At 38.5% G+C, this 19728-nt stretch overlaps 1 protein-coding gene across 4 annotated transcripts in view; it reads left to right on the top strand.

Annotated features, from left to right (window-relative positions):
• Positions 1 to 19728, top strand: part of BACH2 (BTB domain and CNC homolog 2) — a 413528-nt gene that overhangs the window by 745 nt on the left and 393055 nt on the right. Inside the window, exon 1 of one of the 4 annotated variants that reach the window (XM_056818595.1) lies at positions 218 to 12757. The exons of the other annotated variants lie outside the window; for them this stretch is intronic. The gene's annotated coding sequence lies outside the window, so the exon portion shown is untranslated. Of the gene's footprint in view, positions 1 to 217; positions 12758 to 19728 lie in introns of those variants that run through there. 4 annotated transcript variants of the gene reach the window in all.

Below are 19728 nucleotides of genomic sequence, written 5' to 3'. Positions count from 1 at the left end.
TGAGTCCTCTCTTTTCTTTGCAAGCTTGCCTTTTCCCGGGCGCTTTGGTGACGGGGGAAGTTTTCGGCGTGGCTGACCTTAGGGGAGGGTACGAGCCCTTTCCAAAGTGGGAAAAGGGAGACTGGAGGAGGGGGGTGGGTGGGGACGAAGAAAGGGCTGAATAGTGAGGGGACGGAGGGGGTGGGGTGGGGGGAGGACTATATGGTTCTGGGGAGAAAGAAAGGGGAGGGCGAGGCGAAGAGAGGCAGGCGTAACCGGAGTGGGAAAGGAAAGATCTCTTGGGGTCCGTCCGGCTCGCTGAATGTGCAGCGAACGATTCTTTGCAGAGCACCCTCCTCCTCGGCTTTTATGACATTTTCTGGGAATGGGGAAGGAAATGGGAGGTCTTCCCCCGTGGACACTGGATGTGAGTGTGTGTATATGTGTGTGTGTATAATCGCTTTGGCGTTTGCAGCAGGGGGAAATCTGTATTATATTCCGCATGTGTCGATGGGTGTTTTGGAACAGCAGGGGGAGGAGGAGCGGAGGGTAATAAGTCAGGCGTGCGGGAGGGTTTAGGGAGGTGTTGGGGAGAGAGGTTTTTGTTTTGTGCGGGCGGAGCAAAGCAGCTGTCAGATCTACAGGCCTTTTAACCCAAGCTGGGGGCGGTGGAATGGAGTGGCCACCACCGCCGTCACCTTCACCCCCTTCATCCCTTTACCCGGTCCTCTTCTCCTTCCATTCCTCAGCCGCCACCTTCCCCTTTCCCTGCGCCGCGCTGGAGCCCAAGGCTCGAAGTCCGTTGGCCAAGAGTCGGCCCCCTCCGAGCAGTTTGCGCGTCAGCTGTCATCTATCTGCTGCCGCCGCCGGTCAGCTTGGACTCCAGCCGCCGCAGGCGTGGGGAGAATGCACAAGTTGAGTGTCGGAGAGGGACGAAGGATTGGAGCCACCCGCATCAAATCCTAACTCTCGGGGAGGGGTGGGTGGGGAAGTAGCAGGGATCGAGGCTGAGGGAGAGTTCCCAAATTAGTCTCTTGTGAGAATGCTGTTTGTGAGAGAGTGTATGTTTGGCATCTCGACTCCAGTGAGCTCTTTCGAGAGTGAGATCCTTTTAAACATCCTCTCGCATGAAAGTGTCATTACTCTTTTGCCCTGCTTCGCTCTGCTTCCCGCCCCGAAGTCCTAAGCTTCACTCTGCTGCAAAAGAATTTTTATTAAAGATTTACGCCTCCCGCCAGCAAGCCAGGGAATTGTCAATCAAAAGTATTCTGGGTCCTTCAGCGCGACCCCTCTCCCCGCCCCCTGTGGGTCAGTGACCGAGACCGGGGTCGGTTGTGGAGGCTGGAGTTTGAAAGGAGTTGCTGCCTTTTGTAATTCAAAAACCGCCAGTAACCTGGGGGTTGGAGGGGGGGGGGTTAAGGGGGGGTGATCCCTCTGTCCAGCCCAGAATTTGAATCTTACGTTCCCAAGGAAATGCTGACACGTGTAGTTTTGAGAATATGTTCATGTTGGGTGATGGGATGTTTATAATTCCTTTCGTAGGTGATGTTTGGTGTCTTGCACTTAGTTATCTTTTAGACCATTTTTACAACTTGGGGAAAGTTACCGTACGTGGGAGATACTTTAGTAGTGAGTTTTTTGGTTTCTTTACTGGGTATGCACAAATCCAGCCTGCCAGCCAACCCTTTCCAAACTGATGGTGTGCCAAGGTCAGAACCAAATATTAAATGGTCCATCACAGAAACCCTTGGATCGGAACATTTGCCCTATGGTTAGAAATTGCATTTCTCAGACATCACCTTTGGTGAAGAATTTCTCACGCTCTGTGTAAATTTCATCTGTTGAGTGTATTTAACTAAAAAGGGTAATTACTTCAAATAAAAATCCTTTCCTGCCTAGTGGGAACCCTGGTGAAGATGATGCTTAATGAGATATTTTGCTTTTGTCTGTTTAGAGTAAAATTAGAGATGTTAACTCTGATAACGATTTTCTCAGATCATTAAAATGTAACATGTAGGAAAGGCAGTTTGCTGCAGAGGCTGTGGCTGTCATGAAAGAAACTAAGTGTGAAATCATGCTTCTCTCCTTTTGTGGAACAGGCTATTTTTGTAATCCAGAGGGTGTCTTTCTTTAAAATGCTTTAGTTATTGTGAGATCACCCAACCCTGATTACAAAAATCCTGGCAGTTCTGGAGTAAACTACATTTTTCATTCTTTCAGGTAATAATAAATGTGAGTCAAAAATGACATCTTGTTAGAATCAGTCTTTGGTATGTAAGAAAGATTGCTAAATTATAGTGTTGTTGTTCAGGCTGCTATAGTTAAAGGTATGTCAGTATTTTCATTATAAATTCATTTTTTTCAATCATTTATAATTTTACCATGAAACTTTTAGTGGCAGAAATGTTTTTTCATTTGGAAGATCTTTGATTAAAGTATTCTGATTTTTAAAAAATGGATTGATTGTTTACTTTGTTCTTTGTGCTTTCAAAACTTACTATTTAAATGGTCTCCTAGAGATGGAATTGAAAAGTATAAGTGCAGTATCATAGAGAAACTGCTTTTAATATTGAAAGGAAAAAAACAGGTTGAAGGTTATATTCACACAGACTTTTCATATTAAGCATTAAAATGTTTCACATTTCTTATTTGGTTCTTAGCAATGAGTTCTTTTTTGATGAAATATTTACTGTTTTCTCAGTAGGTAGATAAACATGTACATTTATATTATATGTGCCAGTATACTCTTCATGCGTGTCTTGATTCTTAACCAAACATAATGGCAAAATTTCTGATAGATTTACAAGTGTTCGTAAGACCCCCTTTTCCTTTCCCTCCTCCCCAAAGAATGAAAGAAAAAAGAGATGCAGATAGGTAGGGGAAAAGGTCTGTTTCTAATGTTGCTGGTGCCTGGGAAGAAATCATTTATCATCTTTTTCTTGAACTCTCAATGGCAATTCCCTAGCCTTGCTTCACCTCTTGGGGCCTTTGTGTGGGGCTTAATTATTTGCAAACTGCTTTGAAATCCCCAGATGAAAGGCAGTGTATAAGTGCAAAAGTATTGTTATTCAGATATGGTTGTTAATGAGCCATTACAGTTTTTCAGAAAAATGTCTGTTCAAAGATGGTAGGAAACATTTCCACCTGATAATAACTGCTTAAAAGAAGGTTCAGATTACTCATGAGATAATTCACTCCAACCATGTCCTCTTCAATTTGTTGCAATTCATTTTGTGATCAAAGTGAGTTGCATAGAGACAGATGGTCAGGTTCATGTTCACATCTATGCTGGGCTAGGACTTCACTTCTGGACTTCTTTAGCAACTCTCTGTAGAACTAAAAGGGGAGTGAGTTATTCATTTGCATTTGTGATGATCACATCAGAGAGGGTCCTTGGAGGCCAACAAAAGGGTTTAGACCAATTTGCCTTATTGACAGTTATTTCATTCTAGCTTGATTTCCCTGGTATGGACCCAGACTCAAATGGGCAGGTAACCTAGCATGTATCCTGTTCTTGTTTAGGGAGTACACAGTGAACCTGGCTCTGGCTTCAGCTTTTAGCAGTGGTACTATTACTTGTAGTAAGTCAAAAGAATTCAAAAGAGAGATAAAGCTGCCTGACTTATACAGACACCTCCCATTAGCTTTTCCATATATTTTTGTAAATCAAAGGCAGAAGAAATATTAATACATTGTACTAAGGACACAGTTGAATTCTGAGCTGAATAACATTACAGCTTTACAGTGTGATTCTATCTCTTACCACTCTTTCCTCTCTGTTTTGCTTGTTATGGACTAAACATAATATAGATGGATGGTGTAATAGAGAGAACACTCATCCTAGACTCGGGAAGATCTGGGTTCTGATTTAGCCTTAGACACAGTGTGACTCTGGGCAAGTGACTTAATTTTTCTTAGCCTCAGTTTTTTCTTCAATAAAAGGGGAGTAAATAATAACACTTAGCTCCCAGGATTACTTTAAGAATAAAATGATATTATACTTGTAAATTGTTTTGAAAACCCTTTAAAACATTTTATGAAAAGGGCAGCTAGGTGACTCTGGATAAAGAGCCAGACCTGGGACAGGAGCTCCTGGATTTAGATCTGCCCTCAAAGGCTTCCTACCTGTGTGATTCTGGGCAAGTCACTTAACCCCCATTACCTGGCTCATATCACTCTTCTGTCTTGGAACCAATATACATTATTGATTCTAAAACAGAAGGTAAGGGTTTAAAAAAAAAACCCTATATGAATGAACTATTATGGATATGTGGCCTTATTTATTCATTCATTCAGCAAGCTTATATTAAATACATGCTATGTGCAGAGTCATTTATTAGGTACTGAGGTTACACAGATGAATTAGATGATGCTTCCTGACCTTAGAGAGTTTAAGGTTAGCAGAAGAGAAAATAATAACTAATAATAGTGATTAATAACAATAGCCAGAACTTCTATAGCACTTTAAGGTTTGTCAAATGCTTTACAAATATTCTCTCATTTGATCTTTACAACAAGCCTAGGAAGTAGGATCTGTTATTCTTGGTACAGCAAATATAATGCTGAGTGCATGGGGTTACTTATAGGGTACTATATAAAAGCCTCGATTTGAGAATCTCCTTGTGGTTGGTAATATTTTTCCCTAAGGGAATTCCTTCCACTAATTGAAATTTGAAATTTCTGTGCAGACTTTGATTCCTCCTATTCCCCAGCTCTCAGAATCCTAATTTTCCTTCAGATCTTAGCCCCTGTGTGACCTCCTCTGTGAAACTTTCCTCCAATTGTCTGTTCTCTTTTCTTCCTTAAAAATATTGATTATACTTGCTTTTTCAGTATTCATATTGTGTTCTTGCTATCAGTCTATCCCCTCCAAAAAAAAATGTAAGCTACTTGAAGGCAGAGCTTATCCTTTTGTCTTTGAAATGTTGCCATACATTTGATAGGCTGCTTAATAAATGTTCAAGTTATATAAAAAGTAACGAGGCTTAGCTTGGAGGAGTTTGAGGCCAGAGCCCTGAGGTCTGGAGTATATGTCAGAAGTAACCTTAGGTGATGCTTGGGCATGTAAAATCCAATTCAACAAACACATTAATCATTTAACAGTGCATTTACTGTGATAAAAACCAAGCTGTAGATTACAGAATTATGTAGAACCAGTATGTTAGGGGCAATTGTAAAGTGGATTGCCGGCAAATGTGCCTGAAACATTGGGTATTTTATTTAGCTATCTAGCTAATTTACTGTGATTTTTAAATTAAAAAAAATTTAATTACCAAGCATTTTATGTAGCTAATTTGTATAATGCCAAACTATCTCTGAGGTGAATTAGCATTTTAATGCTACTGGGCAAAACTGACTCAGAAGATCAAATCATTTCTTACCTACATGCTGTGTCTAGGATACAGTTGCATCACAAGATAGGAGTTTCGAGTAATGTAGGGGAGTCAGTATGGTGTAATTGAGAAAATACTAACCTTCAATCAAAGAGCCTGGGTCCTAATTCTGGCCCAGCCAAATTAGGAATTGTGTAACCTTGGACAAGTCACTTTATCTCTCTAGGGCCCAATTTCTAATCTCTAAAAATGAAGGTGTTTCCTCATCTGTTAAATGATGAGATGGAATTAGGAACACTTCCAACATTAAACCTAATTCACCTAAAGAACCTTAAGTAGTGCTTTGTTGCCAAGTTGTTATATAGTTATTTTAACCTTTAAAAGACAAAAGAAGGTCAAGGTAAGATAGAAACTTGGGCTTATCTGGTATTAGATTCTAGTTAAGTAGTTGACTTATACCGCCATATTTATGCTATACCCATACAACAATATCCTATCTAACGACCACAATATTTCTAAATAATATGTAAATTGGCCCATATTCTTATTCAACTTAATGGTATTACTTAAAGACTCAGCCAGCAATTCACTCTTTTTTCCCCTTAGATTTTCCTTCCAAAACAATAAATCATTTCACTCAGAAAGCTCTTGTCGTTTTCTCATCCCTGCCACTGGAAGCAGTGCCAAAACATCTCTCAGACTTCCAAATGACTTTGCAATCAAGGTTCAGGCAGTGCAATCCCTTGGTAATGTCTCTTTTGTATCTTATCCTCATAATGAATTGGTCTTTGGGTCTATGATCAGCCCTTTTTCCTTTTTCTGTCTCAGTATAGATTATCTTCTCCTTATGCTGACCACCTTTTTCTTTTGTCAATCTTGAGCAAAATAATAGATTCCATAATGGTAAATATATATGTATATATATTTATATATACACACACACACATATATACACATACACATATACATATATCTCTTTGCCAGTCATGTCCCTCCTGTTTCAATTCCTTCCTACTTTTCTTTTAAAAAAATATTCCTCTATTTTCTAGTCCCATCATATCTCCTTTCTCCTTGTTCTAAACTTTTGACTGCCACATGACAAACTCTGGCTGTCACCAGAAGAAAACATTTCTAGTCCATTGACAGTTTCTGATTCCATTTTGTGACATCTTACTGGCTTCCTTCTCTATGGTCCTTTTCAGATCTTTCTCCCTGACACCTTCTTCCCTAGTTGCTATAGAGTTTTTCTCAATTTTTCTGTCCTATCCCCCACAGGCCATCTCAATCTATAAGTTCTCATCACATCCTTGTGAAGTAGGGCATAACTAGACTGACTTTATTCTTATCATTTTACATATGAGAAAACCAGAATTAAAGTAACTTGCCCAAGGTTACTGAATGAGTCAGTAGTGGAATTGGAAAAATTCTCTAACGAAATGACAAATACTCCAGTGTTCTACCTATTAGCCCACATTTCTCTTGTGTGCAAGCAAGTTATTTCTTTAAAAGTTTGTCAACTTTATCCATCAGCGTGGGTAATCCTTCTGTCAGAGCAGATCACTACCCTTTCCTTCACACATTAGCAGATGAGTTGTGATGACCAAAAAAGAGAAGCACAATCATGAAGGGGGTCAGTCTGCTAGTACTGAGCCTGTCTGAATTTAACTAGGTCAGTTCTCAGAAGTCAAACCCACATAACAAGTGGGTCCATACTTGAAACTTGGAATAGGACCTCCCTGAATTTGTATTACGTGGGAATAGGCCCTAGTCTCATCCTCATCTTGGTCAGGTATCATAGTAGGACATCACTGGAGACCCTTGGTGATAATATGCAGTAATTACTTATAGAGTTCCCTTTTATTCCTGAGTGTGTCCAAAAACATTCATTATCTTTTTAGACTGCAGATTTTCAGCATGTGTGTGGATCCTCACCAAATGGGCCAGGGCTGCACAGGTACCTTTCTGGTAAGGCAGCTTGCCACATTACGACTGACACTCTGGAACAGATGCCTCTTCCTTTTTCTTTGGGACAACATAGTGTAGAGAGAATAGTCCTACCTGAGGTCGAATTCTGACTTTGCTGGTTTTCTGTGTAACTGAGAGGAGATTGCTTAATCTCCTTCAATCCCTGTTTTCTCATCTGTAAAATTAGAATGATGGATTAAATAATCTTTAGGTCTTCTTCTAGCTCTTTTAGAGTTCTTCTAACCCTATTAATTATCTCCCATTTCAGAAGTTTTTACCTTCCTCTCTCTGTGGCCCTTTGTAGAACTGTTATGAACCTGGAGTCACCATGTCTACTTTGGTTCATCACAAGGTACCTAAAAAAAGGCCCAGAATTGCATTGCTGTGACTCTGTGACAAGTAAAAGTAAAATTTTATTTTTTTAATTAAAAACTATGAAAATTTTCAGATTCCATACTGAGAGTAGGGAATTACAAATCAGATTCTTTACATATGCATGCACATTTCATTAAATATTTCTTATTTACATGTAAAAAATTTTGATTTTCATTTTTTAAAATTTCACATTCTGAATTCTTTCTTCCCTTCCACCAGTCTCCCATTCTTTGAGATGGCAAGCAATATATTGATTTTATATGTGAAATCATGTAAAACACATTTCCATTGCAAAAGAGAACACACATAAAACCATGAAAAATAAAGAATGTTAAAAAAATAAAAGCATTAAAAAAATCAGTATTCAGCCAGTTATTAGTTCCCTGTCTAGAAATGGAGAGCATTTTTCATCATGAGTACTTTGGAATTGTCTTGGATCACTGTCTTGATCAGAGTAGTTGAGTCTTTCATAGTAGAGCATTTTTATAATATTGGTGTTGCTGTGTCCATTGTTTTCCTAGTCTATTGCATACTTCACTCTGCATCAATTCATACAAATTTTCTGTTTTTTCCGAAATTGTCCTACTCATCATTTCTTATAGCAGTCATATCTTGTCACAATCACATACCACAACTTCATCCATTCCCCAATTGATGGACATCCCCTTAATTTCCAGTTCTTTGCCACCACAAAATATATATAGCTATAAATAGTTTTGTACAAGTAACCTCTTTCCCCCTTTTCTTTGATATCTTTTTGATATAGATCTAGTTACAAAGCATATTTTTGGTATGCAGATATCCACTCCCATTTGGACAGTTAAAAATTTTTTGGTTAATTTTTACATGATCATAAATTAAATGAGCAAGAAATCAAATTATCTTTTAAGGGTCTCGCTTCCACAGTTGTTTCTGTAGTGATGATTTTGATTCAAAGTAGGGTTAACTGTCCCTGGAACACAGTGTCTGAGAGTCATTGCATGCCTCATTATCCAGAACACTTGAATGAAGATCTTGTGGTAAATTATTAACTTATAACTTCATTGGATCTGTGATCTTATCAATGTGAGTTTTTGTACCGGATGCACACCTTTTTTCCTGGGTGACTTGTCCCTTTACTCTGGTAAATCTTATCATCCACATAATATCTATGCAATGTGTTAGGAGTTTTCCTTTCAGTTTCTTAGCAATAAAGGGGTACCACGGTAGCACTTCAACTTTTCTCTGTTATCCTCTAGATATGTGACCAGTCTACCTCCTTTTCTAGACATCTATGTCTTTGATGGGATCTTAATAATTCCTTCTTGTGAAATATTACAGTGTTTAAGGAATCAAAATTGCAGGGAGGCAGTAAAGAGATAAAGGATGAACATAGATACCCCACAGCATATTACCAAAGACTTAATTGCATGTAAGAAGTGTTGTGTGCTATTAATAAAACTAATATCCATCTGTTTTTAAAAAGCTATTTTTAGAATATAGTACATTTCTAAAAATGGTCATAATTTGATCACCTTTTGATATTAGGAATTTTACTTTATTGCCAAGTTATAAAATTACAAAATAATTTCTCTGCAAATTGGTATTGTTTATGATTTGATGTTTTTTCTAATGTCATTCTTTAGATTTTTTTGTTTGTTTGTTTGCTATTTAGGGGATAGAGTGAGGATGATGAAGTAGTAGAGGAATATATTGACTTGATGTTTTAAAGGAAGAGAAAGAAAGAAGGTAAAGTCAACAATTCGCCTAATAGGCATTTTAATATACTGAGGAGGAAAATTTGATTTAGACATAATCATGTTAAAGCACCCTATTACAAATATTGGCTTCCAGTAATAGATAAAAGTAGGTGACCTTTATTCTCTTTATAATCCATTTCAGGGAAATATTATCTTTACAGATTAGTGTGTTGCAACTCTTTACTAAAGGTTTGAATGGATTTTTAAAGAACTAGGCTGGGGTAGTTCAGTGGGCAATGACCCTGAGGTTACCTGAAGGTTTTCAGGATTACTGTTCAGAATGCTTTCTCAACTCTGTCGTTGCTGGTCACCACATTATTATTTTCAGCTAAAAGATATTCTCTAGTAGTTGTCTAAATATTGTGTGCTTTTGCAGTTCTAACTGAGAATCTATAAAATGTCTGAAAGTAGTGGGCTCATTTTGCGTATTTAGTTTGAATTGGAAATCTTTGTAGTCAGCTGAATAGTGATGCTCAGAGTGTCACTGTTGGGGGTTTTATGTGATTTTTAAAAAATCAAGTAGATGAGTGCATACAGATTTCTATGCAAACAATGATGAGCTTAAATTAAAGCTGCTGATTTACTGGGAGAATTACTTGCATTGATTTGAAGAATATCTATATGGGTTCAAGATTCCATATTATGCAAATCATTAAGCACTGAAGAGTCAAACTGTGAAAGAAATGAAATTAAATATGTCATATCTTATTGCTTATTCAGGAAAGAAAATGTAGGTATATTTGGAGTTGTTCTCTGTTTTCCTTAATGGGAAGAGGCTGGAGTCAGAGCTAGGCAAAATTGTGAATCAAGAAGTTTGTTTTTTTACATTTCTAATCTTCCTTTTTTATGTCTTTCCCCTCTTTTCTACTGACTTCCCTTCCCAAACACCTTTTACTTTATCTCCTAATATTCTTTTTGTTCTTGTTTCTCTGAAAACAAGGTCTCAGGAGAGGAAGAAGAACCACAATATAATTGAAAGGGCATCAAATTTGGAGCCAGAAGAACTGGGTTTGGATTCTGGTTCTTCTACTTGCTTGTGCCCATCACTTAACTTGACAGGGCTTTATTTTCAACATCTGTAAAATGAGAGCTTTGGATTAGATCTTCCTCTAAAGTCTCTTCTACCAAATCCAGTGATCTGATGACAATTCATGTATTATTTTATTTACAGCAGGAGTATTTGCATTTTCCTAGGTGATAGCTGAATTATGTAAAAAAGTTAAATCCTTGACTGGTAAAATTTCAAACCTTAACTGGTTAGCGGTGAGAGACATTTTGGTACTACACTTGATTTTAGATAAAAGACCAAGAAGCAATTGTGAGAGGCACTTTGGGAATCATAGAAGCATTTGGTTGCCCAAAAGACCATTCCTGGCCAGAGTCATCTAACGATACAGATTAGAGGATAATAATTGCTTTGGTACATAAAAGAGGAATGGCTTTTCTTTCATGTTATAATAAACTTGACAGAGAGCACCACTTTCCCCTATATTCTTCCAAATACTGGACTTGGTAGCATGCACAGTGTAGCAAGTCACAATTTTATTTGACATTTAAACTAAAGCCTCAGGCGAAAGTCACCAGGTCTATAATTAGGAATTCTTGTCACTGTCAGTGGTAGTGAACCTGAAATTCTCTATTATTCTTGAATATTTAATTTTAATGAAAAAAATAGCAATGGCTTTGTTTTTGAGATTTTTTTCTGCAAATTCTTTACAAATTACTCCCAGTACCTTTTCTCAAAACTGTTTTTTATAAGAGGAAGCATTATTTATTATTTACAAATAGAGGCAGCTCTTGGACTTTAAGGAATTATGTGGCATGATTTCTTTAGGTAATGAGATTATTTTAGATTGAAACACCTTGCTCACTTATAATTATCCTGCATGTATTAAGTTTTGATGTCCTCCCTCCAAGAAAACAAAAACCAAGCTGTCCTGGACCCATTGTACCATCTGCTGGCTATTGTGGGGAACTTCCTCTTATCCTCTCCCTTCCCCCAACCCCCTCAGTATTGTACTGTATATTATTACTTGACTTTACCTGTTTTCCATTAGCCAGGACTTGGCTTATTCTGCTCAGGCATTATCACACGCACCCATCTCCTTTAGCCCCTCTGTTTACTTACTCTGGTCTCTTCCAAATTTGCCTAGTTAACTTAGGAAAACCTTTATCCTCCTCTTTCTCTTTGTAAGACAAAAATGACCCTAATCATACGGGATGAGTGTAAGGACATACTCAAGAAATGGGAAAGCTACATATTTTGAAGTGAAATGAGACATGATATAACCAGTATCATCCATCCTAAGGGCCTGGAAACAGTCTAGACATCACCTTCAGAATCTCCACAGATGTTTCTATGTATCTTCTCCATCTCCTCTAATTAAATCTGCCTTTCCTCAGGCACTAGCATTCAATAGAAGTAAAAAGCTATTTCTTATTCAGCCCCCCTCCCCCCAATTTTGCTTAATTACTAGTACTGAAACATTTTCTGCTAATTTTAACTGCAGGTGTATAAAATTTCAACCCTATTATGGCTTTTGTGGAGCTAGGCTGGAATAATCCTTACAGCCATTTTATAGCATCATTTCTTTAGGGAGAAAAAAAGTTTGGCATTTCATATATCCAATTTACCCAAGAACTTTTTGGACAGGGCTTGTATCAAAGTGAAGATAATCTTGATTCAAGTATAAATCTCCCCCGCAGTGATAAATACAAACTTTCCACTTGTTTTCAGTGTTTCAGTATAGTAGGTCTGAGAATAGTCCCCCTGTGAAAAACAGGAACTGTGCTTGTCTGTTACCAGTTCTTGTGGTCTATATGGCAACTATTTTGCTTTTTCAGAAGGGAGGGAAACACATTTAAAACTAATTGAATAAAAGCAGCTAAAACTAAGTGACCCTTGAGACTTGAGTACAGCTGCTCATCCCAGCATAACATGGAGAGTGAGTTGTTGTTTTATCATTTATTTAGCAGTGGTACAGATTTATTTAGCTTTAAACTGGGAAAACAGGAACTGTAACTGTTGAGGTGTTTCTCTTCATTAATTTGCATGTGCCCTGTTTTTATTTAGTGGGGAGGTGTGTGCACAATATGTATGCAAGGGTAATTTAGCACGTCAGCTATTTCCTACAAGTCGCTCTTGCTGACTCACAAGTCTGCTGCAGCTCTCAGCTGGCCTCACTGTAAACTGCCCACAAGGGAAGACCGAGACTTCAAGAACTCTGAGTGCCATGGAGTTGCTCAGGGGTTATTTTCAGTTCTGTGGTCACTGGTCGGCTGGCTTCTCTTCCTCTTCCAACAGCCAAAACATAATCTTTTGGTTGAATAGTAGAACATCAGACTTTCGCCTGTGTTTCAGGCTAAGTAAGTAAATTGCTATTTGTGAAAATGTTTTTTTTTTTAAGAGAACTAATTCTTGCCTTATTTTCTTTGAATCCTTGAGGGATTTTTAAAAAGAGTAAAAGTGTGTGTGTGTGTGTGTGTGTGTGTGTGTGTGTGTGTGTGTGTGTGTGTGTGTTGGGGAGGGGTTAGAATGAGCAGAGAAGCTTTTTCTTGCCTTTTCCATATGGAATGATTATCTATCTGTCTTAGACATTAACACCAAAAGGAACTTCCCAGAGCTGTTCATTAGCTTATGTTTTCCTGGTGTGTCACCTGACCCAAATCAGGCAGGGATCTCCCATTAGGAATACTCTGAGGTGGGTCACTCAGCTGCCTGGGGAGATTATTTTGCATTACTTAAATCCTTGAATAATGATAGGGTTAGTTTATATCCACTAAGCTGACCTCCGGGTTGGGCTGTAGCATTTGTTTTCAGTGTTGGTTTCAGGGTTTTGTTTTCTAAGTTCAATATTGCTTATTTTCATTGGAAAGTGTGAAATGTTGACTCTTTGAGGTTTCTAAGTAATTTCCTCTTGTCCATACAAACACATTCCATATTAGTCTAAGCTTATCTCCAGATAAATGATTAGGTTAGGTCAGTTAGCTTTAGATAAATGTTTAAGCACTGAAGAGAATCCCTGAATTTTGTTTTGGTAGCTTTGATAAGCTTTCTATAGCAGTTTTGACCAGTAATAAATAGAAAAACCACACTGCGTGCTGTGTAACATAAAGATGTTGGGAGTTCTTGGTTTCCGCCAATAGAAATGACTCATCAGTATCAATAGAGTTGTGACTTCTAATAATAACCTAGTTCAAGACCTTTAAAACATGTGGTTTTAGCCCCTGCTGTTAGTGAAAGGTTGGAAAATATTAGTTTAAGCCTTTTTTTCTTCACATCTCTTGATTTCACCCAAGTATAAAGTTGTTTTTAAAAATGGTAATTATCACACCACTGTTTTTCATCTTGCTGTTTTTAGTTTCATTATGACCAAATAACCAAGCCCAGATCTTTTCATCTGTTAGAAATCTGTGCACCAAGCATCTCCGATTGTTAAGGGAACATTCTGAAGGAAATGTGGCTCAAAAGCAGGTCCTCTCTCAACCCCAAAAGGAAAGAACTGGAACACACCACCTTAGCACACTGAGATCTTCTGCCTCCTACTTTCCATTTCCATTTAGCTTGTCCTGGGTGTGCCGCCCCCCCCCCCCCCCCAGTAATGCTGACTAATCTCTTTTGCCATTTGAGTCTTTCTTGAAGTATTCCAAAGGGAAGGTTAACAGAAGACTAGAGTCAGAGTTCCTTTCTATTAGCCCAAGTGATATGATGCTAGAATAATGGAAAGAGAGAGAGGAAGTGTGTAGGATAGTGTAGTGTAGTGTGTTTCCATATAAGTATCAGATTTTTTTGGTATGTTACCTTTATTTTTATTTTTCTTAACATATAATTTGTAATATGACAATAATACATAATTTGTTTTAAATATGAAATAAATTATAATAAATATGCTTATTCAAGAAAAAAATTCTCACATTAGCTATGTCCAAAAATCTATGTCTCGTTCCTTTTCTTTCCCCTCCCTTTCAGCCCTCTCCCTTCCCTAAGAAGGCAGGTAATATGATATAGATTGTACATTTATTATCATATAACACATACTTCCCATTTCATCATGTTGTGATACAAGATACATAATGCTTATACTACAGAAAAATTCATGGAGAAAATAAAGTGAAGAATGGTATGTCATTTTGTTGTTGTTTTTTAAATAAGTAATTTTATGAATATTTGCTAAATAATTTTCAAAGAATCACAGAATCTGAGTTTGAAGGAACTGAGGTTCTTGCATACCCTTTGACAGTTGTTGAAGCCGATGGACCCATTTTCAGAATAATACATTTAAATGCATCAAATTAAATATGTAAGATTACAAATGATGGCTATGTTGAAATATCGTTTTTAAAACACTTTTTAAAAAATTCATGAACTCTAGATGAAGACCATTGATCTAGTCCAATTAGTACTTGAACAGGAATCTCCTGTCTATCATAGTTAACAAGTGGTCATTCAGTCTTTGCCTGATGAATTCCAGTGAGGAAGAACATCTACCATCACCTCGCTGGACAGTTTATTCCATTGCATACATTCCTAGCTGGCAGTCTACAAATCGTTCTGCTTTGAGTTCAAGCCTACTTGCAGCAGTGATAATGAGCCCCCAACCACTGAATAGTTCCCCTTTGGGAGTCATAGATTTAAAGTTGGAAGATACCTTGGAGACCCTCTAGCCTAATCCCCTCATTTTGTAAGATGAGAAACCGAATTCCAGGAAGGTTTAATGATTCTCCCTAGGGTTACAAAGCTAGCATTTGAATCCAGGCTTCTATAACTCCAGATTCAGTGCCCTCTCCAATATACCATTTGGACAAACCAGAATTTATCCCTCAACCTTATATCATAGTGAGAATAAGAATGATTTACTTAAACTAGAAAATATTGTAATATCAATAAAGTGCATCAACAGCAAATACTTACAACCACCTGCAGCCCCAAGCTGACTATTTCATTTTCCCTATACTTCCCCTGAGATGGAAGACAATGAATAGAGCCCATTTCTAAGGTGCATCCAGGGAAGCAGAATTCAAAGGATTACTAGCCATTCCTCTGATGGCCATAAAAGGGGTGGTATCCTGATAACTGGGTTCCAGTTGCTGTTCATCTCAAGAATTGTCACAAGATCAAGAATTGGTGGTTGTTGCTTTCATCACCCACTAGTGAAGTCTCCCTTAGATGTGAAAGAATATCACTATGTTGAGTACCAGGACAGGCATGAGGTCAGAATGTAGTTGCATAGCAGCTTCTATCTCCATTATCAAAAGGCTACATTGCAAGGGGAAAGATAAAATTGTCACTGTCTCAAATTCTTCAGGGCAGTATTTGGAACAGCTTGGGGAAAATTCACTTATGTGAGAAGATATTTATCCCCCCTTTGTTTCTCATGTTCATAAACCAGGTATGCTGAGATATGTCAGCAAGACAATGTAGTCCTAACTGCATCTTTTCTACTATTTGTATAAATTTGGACAAGTCACTTAATATTTCTAGTCCTCAGTTTTCTCATCTGCAAAATGAAAGTGTTGGACATGTCCACTGAGATGCCTTTCAGCTCTTGGGCTCTGATCTATTATTTTGGTCCCCAATACTCTATTTAGAAAAAACTAAATTCTGGGGTTAGCTGGGTAGCTCAGTGTATTGAGAGCCATGCCTAAAGATGGGAGGTCTGAGGTTCAAATCTGGCCTCAGACATTTCCTAGCTGTGTGACCCCTAGGCAAGTCACTTCACCCCCATTGTCTAGCCCTTACCACTCTTCTGTCTTAGAACCAACACAAAGTATTGATTCTAAGTCAGAAGGTAAGGGTTTAAAATAAATAAATTCTAATTGTCTAGAAGCTTTTCTTTACCTTGATGAAGTTTCCCTTAATAATCTCTATTTAGTAATAATCTTTATCTCTTTTGGCAAAATCTTAATCTTGGACCATTCTGTTCACTCTTCCCTAGATATTTTTCAATATTTCTATCTAGCTTAGTGGACATCTTCATCATTTCTTACACATTTTTACCTGGTACAGTTAAAGCGAATTATAGTTGAGAATTTCAGGAGCCATAAAACCTCTGTTACCAAGAGACTACTCTCTCTCTCTCTCTCTCTCTCTCTCTCTCTCTCTCTAATCTCATTATTACAACAGATTTTTAAAAAAATTTCAAACACTCCACCTTTTAAAGAAATTAACATTTTATTATACTTTGGTTATGGACTACTAGAATAAGAGTACTTTTATCTTGTTGAAATGGGATATCAGTGCCCTGTGCACACACACACTCTCTCTCTCTGTAACTCTCTGTCACCCTGTCTATGTCTCTCTCTCAGATTTTGGGTTTTTTTTTTGGGGGTACCTGGATAGGAATCTTAGCTCAGCTACTTATTTCCTGCTTATTTCCTTAGGTAAATAATTTACCAGTTTAGGCCTCAGTTTCCTCATCTATAAAAATGAAGGGGTTAGTTGATCTAGACCAGTGATGGCTAAACTTTTAGAGACTGAGTGCCCAAATTGCACTGAAACATGGGAGGGAGTGTTTTTTCCAAAGCCTGTTCTCTAAATCTGTGACCCTATGAACATTGTATGTGTTTGTTTTTTAATTTAAAGCCCTACTTTCTGTCTTAGTAATAATTCTAAGAAAGAAGGGCAACAGTAGGCAAAGTACGTACCAGTGTCACAGAGCTAAGAAGTATCTGAGGGCAGATTTGAACCCAGATCCTCTTAATTCCAGGCCAGGCACTGAATCTACTATGCCTCCTGGCTGTCCCTATTGTGTGTTTTTAATATAGGTTTGCTAAATTGGGTTAGGAGATAATTATAGAATCTATCTCAAAATTAGAATTGAGTCATTAAAATTTTGTGTTGGATTTGCTGTACTATTTTTTCATGTTTAAAGTCCCAACAAAAATCCCATCTTCTAGAGGAAGCCCTTTCCAACTCCTCTTAATCTTACCACCTTTCCTCCATTAATTGTTCCCCATTTATGCTGTATATAGTTTGTGTGTGTTTTTGTTTGCTTATTGTCTCCCACCCCCCACCCCCCAAGATCATGAGCCCCAAGATCATGAGCCCCTTTGGAACAGGGACTGTCTTTTGACTCTTTTTGTATCTCCAGCATTTAGCACAGTGTCTGGCCAGCTAGGTGGTGCAGCAAATAGAGTGCTGGACCTGGAGTCAGGAAGGCCTGAGCTCAGAAGCGACCCTAGATACTAGCTGCGGCTCCCTGGGCAAGTCATTTAACCCTCTTGGCCTCAGTTTCCTCATCTGTGAAATGAGCTGGAGAAGGAAATTGCAAAATGGAGACACAAAAAGGTAGGCATGACTACCCAACAGTACAACAGTAGTAGAACCTTAATAAATGTTTGTTGACTGAATACTTCTTCTGATTCATATACACCTTTTTATGTAAATTCCTAGTCATGAGCTCCTGATTCATATCTCAATCTCTAGTACATGATTTTTTGTTGTTACGGCTTAGGCATTTACACAAAGTGCTCTTCCCTTTTTTTTTGTCTGTCTCTAAGCCTTTGTAGGGTTTTTTTTCCACCTCTATCATAGTCAATAGTCAGTTCCCTTCTCTCCCTCCTCCATCATTTCACAGATGAGGAAACTGAGGCCCAGGGAGATAAAGTGGTCTGCCCAGAGTCCCCCCAAAATTGTAGTGAAATGCCAAAAAGAAGGCAGCATAAATACTAAGACATCCTTAGCTTACTTGTTTTTAATTAGTTCCAACTTCATAAGAAGGTATGTTTAGTTTGATGGGAGGAATAGTGTTATAATTTCTAAAATAGATATCTGGGAGATTTTGAGGGGTTTTGAGCTGGATAAGCAGTGCAGGAATGTGGGACAGCTGCCCTTGTATGCCCCTTCTGCTCGTGGTGGCCCACGAGATAGAGAAGAAGGGGATAAAAAGCCCCTTTCTTGTTTTACTGGTCCCTAAAGCCCGGAAGAAGGCACAAGAATACATCTGTTTATTGTGAGGGAGGGAAGGCAGCCTACAGAGTAGGCAGAGGGAATGGGGAAACACCTTGGGTCTGCAGTCATGGGCACCAGAGATCATTTGTTCAAGCTGTAAGTGAACAAAAAATCTTTTCCAGGGTTAGAAAATACACTTTTTCCTATTTTATCCATTCCCCTTCTAAATGTCCCTGTTTTTTGAAAAATTTCTTTTCATCAAGCTGATATCTCCTCATTTTATTCCTGTGGCTCTTTGTTGTGTTTTCCAGAACTGAGCAGAACTGTCTTTGGGTCCTTAAGTCTTTTCCAGCTATAGCTTTCAGCTTTTTCTCAGATACCATGGTTTCTAGTCCCTTCTCCTTCCCACCTGGCTTTTTTGGGATTCACTCCAGTTGACTAATATCTTTCCAAAAATATGGCCCTGAAATCTGTTTGCCACATAGGGTCTGTCTGGGGCAGAATACAGCAGGACTGTCAGATTCTTCATGTTGGACATCCATTCAGTCTTAAGATCACATTACCTTTTCTGGCTGTTCTGTCACACTCTTGGGTAGCTAGATAGCACAGTGGATGGAGCAACAGGCCTGATGTCTGGAGGACTCAAGTTCAAATCTGGCCTCTGACATTTACTAGCTATATGACTCTGGACAAGTTGCTTAACCCTGTTTGCCTTTGTTTCTTCTTCTGTAAAATGAGGTGGAGAAAGAATGGCAAACCACTGCAGTATCTTTGCCCAGAGAACCCCAAATGGGTTCAACAAAGAATGGGACTGAAAATGATTGAATACCACCAGATCTCATACTCTTTGACTAATATTGAATGTAGTCCACTAAAGACCTCTAGATATTTTTCATAGAAACTGTTGTCTAGTCACATCATATTCATCCTGTACTTAATTAGCTTTTTATGTTAATTTTTAATTTAAAAAATCCCAGCTTTAAGATGTTACATTTCTGACTATTAAGGTTCAGCAACCCATTTCCCAATAGTATAAAGCCATGTTAGTGAGCCTATGGCACATGGGCTGGGGGGAGGGCTGCTCCTCTCCCCCTCTCCACCACGCCTAAGGACATTTCTCCCATCACCCACCCCTCTGCCCAGCGGCCCAGTGGGAGTGTGAGGGCTCATGTGTGGTGTGAGGGCATGGTCTGGGCACTCAGTCTCTAAAAGGTTTGCCATCACTGGGTTAGAGCATTAAAGACACACCTTCATCACACACACACACACACACACACACACACACACACACACACAGCTTTGCAGTTTATTTAATGGGTTCATTCATACATGAAGGTTACATGGTACTCGGTGTCTTTCATTCATCAAAAAGTGAACTCTCTACTGTTTGTACAGCACTATGTTAGGTTCTTGGCGAGGGATATAAAATTCTGACTACTGGATCAAG

This window comes from Monodelphis domestica, chromosome 2 (assembly GCF_027887165.1).
Source record: "Monodelphis domestica isolate mMonDom1 chromosome 2, mMonDom1.pri, whole genome shotgun sequence".
Taxonomy (NCBI): domain Eukaryota; kingdom Metazoa; phylum Chordata; class Mammalia; order Didelphimorphia; family Didelphidae; genus Monodelphis; species Monodelphis domestica.
The sequence above is the reverse complement of the archived record's forward strand: the minus strand, read 5'-3'. Positions and strand labels throughout refer to the sequence as shown.